The sequence below is a fragment of the Bidens hawaiensis genome, unplaced genomic scaffold (assembly GCF_021521415.1).
Source record: "Bidens hawaiensis isolate Kalapana, Puna unplaced genomic scaffold, B.hawaiensis_p1.1 tig00044834_1, whole genome shotgun sequence".
Taxonomy (NCBI): domain Eukaryota; kingdom Viridiplantae; phylum Streptophyta; class Magnoliopsida; order Asterales; family Asteraceae; genus Bidens; species Bidens hawaiensis.
The window spans coordinates 49,913-59,206 of record NW_027505920.1 but is presented as its reverse complement, the minus strand read 5'-3'; the positions used below and the strand labels follow the sequence as shown (position 1 = coordinate 59,206).

At 40.8% G+C, this 9,294-nt stretch overlaps 1 pseudogene; it reads left to right on the top strand.

Moving 5' to 3' along the window:
• Positions 1-6,663: 6,663 nt before the first annotated feature.
• LOC143615928 (putative serine/threonine-protein kinase PBL23) lies at positions 6,664-8,510 on the top strand (annotated as a pseudogene).
• Positions 8,511-9,294: the final 784 nt, after the last annotated feature.

Genomic DNA, 9,294 nt, shown 5'->3' with positions numbered 1-9,294 from the left:
AATCAAAATGGGTATACATTTTGACTTTTAAATCAGTCAGACTAATAAAACAATATTAATGAGAATAAACTAAAAACGAAATCACAAAACATAAGTCTAAACCATGTACCGGTCAATAAGATCATCACTTATGTAAATGATGGTTGACCAAAAACTGAGGTATATCCATTACAGAAATGGTTACACATCCAAAAAGCTCATTGAGCATTTCATCACATATAACCATCATTGATTTTGAGGATCCTATCAATGATACACAAAATAAAAGAAAAAAAATATTATATAGTATAGAGGAACATAAAGAACAGTTAACTAACTTTATAGTATATTTTACAAATGACATAAACAAAATAAGTTGTAAATAAGCATAAAAGTAGACTCAATTGTCATCATCATCTTGACCGATCTACTTATTAAGCTAACCAGTTGTAAACAATTTTGATAAAAATCGTGGAATCAACAATCATGTCAAATTAAGTTCATAAATGCTAAAGATCAATACGAACCAAAAACATAAAGGAAATGATTTAACCTTCAGTTAGAAATTAAAAATGTGTAATTGTATTATATCAAGAAAACCATGGTCTTGGTCAAAAGTATTTAAGAGCATATTTTTCAATAGTTAAATCATTTTATTAGTCACAAACCAACCTTTGTTCTTGCAAATAGACCTAAAAAATACCATTACTTTGCAAATTGGAAAAAATTAGAACACTTGAACTGAATCAGTAAACTTAGTAGTCAGATAAATATAAAACCTAATTCGAATCACACAATGCAATAGACTTCAATCTTAAACCACAATCGGTAGTAACACAAACCTAATTCAATATACCTAACAGACAATTCAATTTTCAAATCGAATTCGATTAAGGGGTGTTTGGTACCTGATGTGAAGAAGATCCATTGGCTTCTGCAACATCTTCGAGGGATCAATCATCTCAATCTGTATTCCATCTATGTGGTAAAAGAAATGGAGCGGTGAAGTGATCGGCATTGGAGGCGTTTGGGATGAACCTAGGGTTAAGATTATGTTGAAACAAAAACTAACATGGTTATTTCTATATAGATCCGAATATGCTACATTGGGTCGGGTAATGAACCACATGAGATCCAAATAACAAAACGGGTTTACAAAATGTGAGGAGGACTGAGAGAATGACAAGTGGCACAAAGTGGTATTATTTTGTTAGAGTAATAGATTACTATAATATATGTAAATATAAGTGAGTAATATATCTAATGATAAAGGATCCAATAAAATAATCCATAATCGTACATTATGTACGCGAGTTCCTACATCGTTGATTTCAAAAACACGCGGTGGCAATATTGTAAATTTCATTAACTATGATCCACTGCTCCCATCGATTCCGTCCACATTCACCGTCACCATTCAGCAATCCGTCATCGTACATCAATTTCGTCCACCGTTGAAACCACCATCAATGGTCATCATACATCGTCACCTATTGTTGTTCACATGTTTGTTTTTCTTTTGATAAAATTGAAATTGAAATTGATGAATCTAATTGATCAATTAATCTTGAAATTGATCCAATTAATCATCAATTTGAGCTTCAATGGTTCAATTTTGTGTTTTGAGTAGTGGGTTTTAACCTTAAATGCACTAAAATTAAGCTTGAACGTTTTAGGTTCTAAGCCTATACGTTTTAATTTAACCTCGAATGTATAAAATTTAAGCCTGAACTTCTAAACTTTTTATTCTGAACTTCTAAACTTGAACGTTTAAAGGTGTTCGTTTTAGTCAGAACGTTCCAATTAATCATCAATTTGAAGCTTTAATCGTTCAATTTTGAGTGGTAGGTTTTAACCTTGAATGTATTAAGATTAAGCTTGAACGTTTTAGGTTCTTTGTATGTATGTTTTAGTTTAATCTTGAATGTATAAGATTTAAACCTAAACTTCTAAACTTTTTGTTTTGAACTTCTAAACTTTTTGTTCTAAACTTCTAAACTTGAATGTTTAAAGGTATTCGTTTTGGTTAGAACGATTAAATGTACATTCAGTTTTGTTTGGAACGTTTAAACGTATTATTTTGAACCTTAATCAGAACTCAATTGAGTGTATTATTTTTGTAATTTCATAATCGATTGATGAATCTAAATCCTTCTACACATCAATTCGATTGATTAAATCGTTATTTTTGATCAATTTGAAGATTCTTGATGTTCAACGACGTTCTATTTTGATTTTGGTTTTTGACTTTAGAGATTCTATACTTTAAGCTCTGATTAGGGTTTAGAAATTGGATGAGATAGAGCGTGGAGTTTAGAATGGATTTGTAATCGATGAATTTGATCATGAACTAGTTTGGGTTATTTACAAAATTGTCACCACGTGTTTTGTAATCCAACGTCCTGAAAGATCGCGTACGTAATGTACGATAAGTCATTACTGTACAATAACCCACCCCTATATGTGGTTGCATGGATGGAGCTGCAAAGCTTCCAAGGGACCACTTCCATATTTTTTTTGTCAGTAGTGAAAATTTAAGTATTTCCGTCCGAAAATTTTTATACTTGTTGAGTCCCTTTCGCAAAATAGGGTCCGTGACTTTCGGCCCTCCCTATATGCTAAGTCAAGTTGCGCCGCTGGTTGCATTGCATGACTAAGCTTTCACTTCATTATTTATAGATTGTTCCAAGCGAAAAACATGCAGATAGAATCATAATTAAAATATATGTTTGATTATTCGTTAAAAGTTTAATATCCTAATTAGGTGCAAACACAAACAAAATATGAACAACAAAGCTTAATATCAGCTCAAGTGAAAGGATCTTGATTAGTTTTCAAGTTCTCAAGTGAATCATCTCCTCGTCATAATCAACTGTTCAATTTTTTGAGCCGACCCCCAAACAGATTTCCACCACCACCACCGTTGCTACACCTTCGCCTAAGAACAACCTGCCGTCACACATCAGTAACCAGCATCATCTCCTCTTCATATCATCGTCATCTCCTCACCACCACCCCTACTGCTATTTCAATTTTGTCTTTAATCCTCGGTTTTGGGTCTGCCCGCCAGGTGTTCGATAAAATGTCTCAATGAGTTAATCGGTTTTTTTGGGTTTACGGAGGGGAGAGCAACTGGCGGTTGCTCTCATTTCTCCTCTTAGTTCGGGTTTTTACTCCCAAAACTCAGCTCGAGTTTGTTTGTTGGCCTTTTTGTCGTGAGGGGTTATGACAAGGGCTCTGATTGTCAAAGGAGCCCCATCGGGGGAGGTGGGCACGGGAGGTGGACATGGTTGTCGGTTCGACATCATTTCTCGTGGTGGATTAATTGATGAGGGTGCTATGTCTAAGACCCTAGAAAATAGTGTGGGTTCGGTGGGTGTTTGGCCATGTCCTTTTAGGGGGTTCCATTGTTGCCCGGATGGACGGGCGGGGTCAAGGCGGATCTCTCGGTTAATGGCGCATATCAAACGACTTCATTTGTCGTCGGATGAGCGGAAAGGGACCCTACGGGACGACATTTCCACGGATTGTGATTTATTTATTTTGGTCGGGGAGGCTTTTAAGGCCTCGGACCAGTGACTATGTGGGTTGTGTATGCATCCAAATGCTCTTAAACGGACATGTCATCATGATGATGGAGTCACCAAGTACAACGAGGGTGTGGGAGCTGTGGAGGAGTTTATTTTAGGGATTGATAAACCACATGTTATGAGGGATGTTGCTCACTTGGGAGGGATAGTGGTGGATGAGGTTCTCCTTGACCGCGTCTTCTCTCTTCCTATCACAACTGTTAAGAGCATCCCTCATAGTTGTCGTATGGCATTTGCTCAAGCGTTAACTGCGGCTCTGGGTAAGGTGGTTGCTATGCCAGACTCTGTTGACGCATGGGTGAAACTTTTCTTGTTACCGCGGTGCACGCTGCGTGTTTTCAGACCTTCTAAACGTCAGGAGCGCCGGTCCGGTAATAGAAAGTCTTTGCAATGTCAGAGTATTCAACAAGCACTAGCAAGTTGGGGTGCTAAGGATGGTTTTGATGCGCTTATTTTATCCCTTTTTCCCACACCTATAGGGGTGAACTCGAGTCATGGGAAGCCTCTCGCTAAACACGATGATGTTGCGGTATGCGCCAATGTGAAACAATGTTTACGAAAAGTGGCAGACGGGCATTTTACTGCCGCCATTAAAGTATTATGCTCTTCAGGGGTTGCACCTTTCGGCAATGACACTTTGAAAGCGTTAGTGGCTAAGCATCCCAATTTGCCCCCGCCGGTTATGCCTGCTTCATTGCTTTCTGAGCCTCCTCTTGTTGTTGATGAGGATTGTGTGCTTGGATGCATTAAATCCTTCCCTAAAGGGACGTCATGCGGACGGGATGGATTGAGGGCACAACATATTTTGGATGCATTTTGTGGAGAGGGGTCGCCGATCGCTGTTGGGTTACTAAAGGCTACTACTGCGATGTTTAATTTATGTTTAGGGGGGGAGATGCCCAAGGGTTTTGGCAGAGTTCATTGCGTCGGCTCCTCTCACACCGTTGCTCAAACCGGACAATGGGATTAGACCCATTGCCGTAGGTGCCATTTGGAGAAGATTGATCTCTAAGGTGGCTATGAGGGGTGTTGGGAAAGACATTACTAAATACCTGTGCGACTTTCAGTTTGGGGTGGGAGTCCCTAGTGGTGCAGAGGCCGTTCTTCATAGCGCGAACAGGTTTTTAAGTAAGTTCCATTCTGATGGGTCATTGGCTATGCTTACTATTGATTTTTGTAATGCCTTCAACTTGGTGGATAGGACTGCCCTTCTGAATGAGGTTCGGGCCCGATGTCCATATATTTCCTTATGGGTGAACTTTTTATATGGGCAACCGGCTAGGCTATATGTGGGGGATGACCACATTTGGTCCACCACTGGGGTTCAGCAGGGGGACCCTTTGGGACCTCTTCTTTTCGCCTTAGTTCTGCACCCACTTATTCATCTAGTCCAGAGTTAGCTTCTCTTTCATGCTTGGTACCTAGATGATGGTACAATTAATGGGGACTCTAAAGAGGTTGCCAAAGCTTTAGATATTATCAGGTCGGAGGGTCCCCGCCTGGGCCTTGAACTTAATATTAAGAAAACCGAAGTATTTTGGCCGTCGTGCAATGGGGTTAAGGTGCAGGAGGGGGTGTTTCCCTGTGAGATTGGAAGACCGGGTGCTAGGTGTGAAACTCCTCGGGGGAGCCGTTAGCCGGGATGTCGGGTTCATCAGTGAACTTGCTATGAAAAGGGCTTCGCGAGCTGTGGAGTTGATGAGCTATCTCCCGCATTTGCGGGACCCTCAGTGCGAGCTCCTTTTGCTCTGCTAATGTATGGGAGTTGGAAAGTTGTTGTTTGGTCTCAGAACATGCCAACCTGTGTATGTAGGGGAAGCAGTTTCTGTGTTTGACAATGGCCTTCGGTGGGCAATTGAGGACATCGTGGTTTGTGGTGGTCCCTTCTTTGGAGATTTTCAATGGAGGTTGGCATCACTTCCGACACGTTTTGGAGGTTTGGGTTTATGTTCAGCTTCAGATGTTTCTACTTATGCGTTTGTGGCCTCGAGGGCGCAATCTTGGGAATTACAAGACCACATTCTTCGAGGTTGTGGTATTGATGGGTTTGACTCCGATTATGGGAGTGCGATAGATCGGTTGCACATTTCACTTCCCGATTTTGACATTAGCGGTTTCTCTAATAAAGACACCGCCCCCCTTAAAGCCCAACATGCTTTGGCGAGTGCCCTTTATAGTGGAATCATCAAGAGTTTGGAAATGAAGTTTGATTTATCCCCTCGTCAGAAAGCGGTGTTTGAGTGTTTTCGGGCTCATCGGGCTCAATATTTCTTAAGTGTTCTCCCTATTGAAGGATTGGGCCAACATTGTCGGCTTTGGAGTACTGGGCCATCCTGAAGTATCGGTTAATGATCCCTTTGTTTCCGGTAGATGAGCCGTGCCCGGTTTGCCGTAAGGTTTGTTTGGATTCTTTTGGCGAGCACGCGGTTCACTGCAAAGAGTTGCCTGGGTTTAAGTACAGGCATGATTTGGTGAGGGATGTTCTATGCGATGTTCTTAAACGAGCCGGTATTTTGGCTAAAAAGGAAGCCCCCGTAAACTTTCTTACGGATCCTCAAGAAGGAAGATCTACATTACGCCGGCCGATATACTTGTTTTTGGGTGGGTAGGGGGAAAACACACTTGTGTCGACCTCACAGGAGTGTCCCTCTTGTTGGGATTAGGGACACTGGATTTGTAGCAGGCCAGGCAGCATTGAAGGCGGCATCGGGTAAGGTTGCTAAACACGAGAGAGCTTGTTTGGAGAATCAACACGTGTTTATCCCCTTCGTCTTTGACACTTTTGGTTTCTTAGCTCCGGATGCCGTGGACCTTTTGAATAGGGTTCAGAAAGTTGTGTATAATAACGTATCAGCCCATAAGAATCAAAACTTTGTTTTTAGTCGGATTGGGTTTGCTATCCAAAAGGTGGTTGTGGCGCAGCTTGTTGCCCGCTTACCTGCCACTTCATTGTAAATTGTTTGGATGTTTCTATGAAATATAAAAGGAGCCAATAAGAAAATTGGGTTAAAATATAAAAATATGAATGGCCTATGATGCATTAGATGTTAGGCCAACTTAATTTAAGGAGGCAATATATTTGACCATATCAAAATATGTCCTAACGGCTCTCAATCAACGTCAAAAGAAACCCTCAAACAAAAAACATTCGGAATTTCTGTTGGCTCACTCTGAAGCCAAGCAAGATTGGTTTTTGTTGGGAGCTAAAAGAAATTCCGTTTGTTAACGAATCTAAGAACACACGTTGGTGTTGCTACGTCTCGTGATTCCCAGCTAAACTTAATCACAGACAAAAACGCAACACCATCGTGAGTTTCTAGATGGATCAAGGAAAATCGGAATCATGTCAATGACCCAAGGATGGTGTAGTGGTCAACGCCTGATTCATAACGAAAATGATGGGTTGTTTTTGGTGTTGTATAACTCAAAAACGAACCAAAAGGAAGAAAGGCACTTGTGATTTCATCGAAACAAAGGAAGAATCGTTCCCTGGGTTTTCTCTTGGAAATGGTAATTAGTTAGCGTCTGTGTGTGTCGTAATTTGGTTATTGTTCTAATCAGAATCCGTTATGCAACGTGTAGATAGCTTTAGACGACGGTACATAACGAACGAGATAGCCAAGTATCGAAAAGACAGCATTTGTTCACAATTTTTCACATATGAGGACTTGTCCTTAGCCACCAACAAGTTCAACTACAACTCCTTGATTGGCGAAGGCGGGTTCGGAAGGGTCTACAAAGGCCACATTGCCCGCAAAAACATTGTACGCGTCATCATGATCATATGTTACACAAGAAACACATGTCTTATGTTGTCTTTTTAATTAATGTTCTTTTTTCGGGTTCACAGGATGTTGCGGTGAAAAAACTAGATAGAAATGGTTACCAAGGCAACCAAGAGTTTCTGGTGGAGGCTTTGTTGTTGAGTCTTCTTGATCACTCGAATCTCGTTAACTTGGTCGGTTATTGTTGTGATGGCGACCAGCGGATTCTCGTTTACAAGTATATGCCCAACGGTTCGCTTGAAGATCACCTATTTAGTACGTTTTCCATGACATTTGCGTCGTTTTTCACTCTCACGCGTCAAAACTAACGTTTGAGTCTTGTTTTATGGTTAAGACTGGGGAGCCGGAGAGCAAAAGCCTCTAGAATGGGACACGAGAGTGAAGATTGCAATAGGGGCGGCTCGCGGGCTCGAGTATTTGCACGATAAGGCGGACCCACCGGTGATCTATCGTGACTTAAAAGCCTCAAACATACTACTAGACGAGGATTGGAACGCGAGGCTTTCTGATTTTGGGTTAGCCAAGCTGGCCCCAACCGGTAACCAAAGTCATATCACAACAAAGGTGATGGGGACTTATGGGTATTGTGCGCCCGAATAAGCTTTGACCGGCCGGTTGACTAGAAAATCCGACGTGTATAGCTTTGGAGTCGTGTTCTTGGAAATAATCACGGGCAGGCGAGTGATCGAGGGTTCACGAGCAAGCGAAGAGCAATACCTAATCGCGTGGGCAGAGCCCTTGTTCAAAGACCGAAGAAAGTTCCATTTGATGGCGGACCCGCTGCTGGAAAAGAGATACCCGACAAAGGGGCTCTGTCACGCCTTATCCTTGGCGGCAACGTGTCTTCAAGAAGACGCCAACAAACGACCGGTCATAGGGAACGTGATCAAGGCTCTCGAGTACTTAGCGAATATAAGCGAAAACCAACCGATAGACGACGAAGGTGGTTCCGAGAGAGATTGAAAAAGACCAGGTGTAGGAAACAACCTTTAGAACACATGTACATTCCAAGTTCCTATTTTTTCATTACACTTAGATGACGAATTTTGTAAATGCGTTATAAAATTTTGTCTCGAGATGTTTATATTCACTCTCACTCCACATGCTCACTCAATCATTACTAAATCAACAACCCACTTTTTTCTTTCTTTTTCAACATCAAGTTAACTGAAGTAGATCGTGCTTGTTTTAATATATTTATCCCGTTTAAAAGTAGAATAAAAGAATATATCTATCTATACTCTATTACATGTCGCTATTGATCGCCTGCCTCCCTCTCGTCTATCATGCCATCAGTGGGCTTCAATTCTTATTGGTGAGCACTCTTTCATTTGACTCATTTAAGTTAAAAGAATAAGCGGGTCATAGGTCTTATCAAATCTGGACAGTTCTTAAACGAGTTATTGTGAAACCCAATCATTATCGAACACAGTGGCAAAGCTTGGACACGAATGTCAGGGGGGGGGCTCAATATGTATTATAAAAACCATAAACGAGGGGTGCCGGGCTCAAACTTTTGGTCAAAAACAGGTAAAATTACACTACGTATAAAAATTTCCTGACAAAAAAAACTAAATTTACACTGATGCGCGAAAAAACAGGGGACGGGGCCACCCCTGGCTCTTGATATCCTTCGCCCCTGATCGAACAATAATTTTTACGGGTCGTTGGTCTCAACAAATCTGGATAGCTTTAAACAAGTTATAATATCTTATCTATTTGTGAAATCCCTTTATTATCAAAGTATAATTTTTGCGGCTAATGGGTCTCACCAAACCCAGATAACTCTTCAATAAGTTATAACATCTCAATTATTTGTGAAACATTTTCATTATCAAACCATAATTTAATTCCTTTCATCTACGTTTGTGAAACATCTGATTTATTTGGGATAACCCTTAAACGGATTATACATATTCTCCGTCGCCGGTTTATCTACT